Source organism: Sinocyclocheilus anshuiensis, unplaced genomic scaffold (genome assembly GCF_001515605.1).
Source record: "Sinocyclocheilus anshuiensis isolate Anshui unplaced genomic scaffold, SAMN03320099.WGS_v1.1 scaffold117, whole genome shotgun sequence".
Taxonomy (NCBI): Eukaryota; Metazoa; Chordata; class Actinopteri; order Cypriniformes; family Cyprinidae; genus Sinocyclocheilus; species Sinocyclocheilus anshuiensis.
The window spans coordinates 2,857,897-2,858,260 of NW_015536624.1; the positions used below are offsets into that span (position 1 = coordinate 2,857,897).

The 364-nt window shown below is 27.2% G+C and overlaps 1 protein-coding gene across 2 annotated transcripts in view; it reads right to left on the reverse strand.

Annotated features, from left to right (window-relative positions):
- The window catches only part of LOC107704538 (V-set and immunoglobulin domain-containing protein 10-like), a 10,491-nt gene that overhangs the window by 3,134 nt on the left and 6,993 nt on the right, over positions 1-364 (reverse strand). The gene's annotated exons all lie outside the window — the stretch shown is intronic.

Below are 364 nucleotides of genomic sequence, written 5' to 3' on the forward strand. Positions count from 1 at the left end.
TGTATAGTTTCACAAAACTGAAGTCAAATCATTCTGTTTTTGCTTCAGATTTCGAAATTATACAATCTAATTTAGACTACAAACTGTTCATGTTGCATGTATGCAGCATCTTTGTTTGGATCATGATTAAAATGCAGTGGTTGCCTCTAATTTTAAATGAAAAAGAGCACAGACAAGGCCTTATTTTGTTTATACAAAGATATTTATTTTATTTGTGTTACTTATTTATTTGATTTGGGACTTGTTTTAAAATTTCAATTTATTATTGTTATTTACTTTACATTATATTTAAATTTTGTTATTTAGCAGACGCTTTTATCCAAAGCGACTTACAAATGAGGACAATAGAAGCAATCAAAACCAA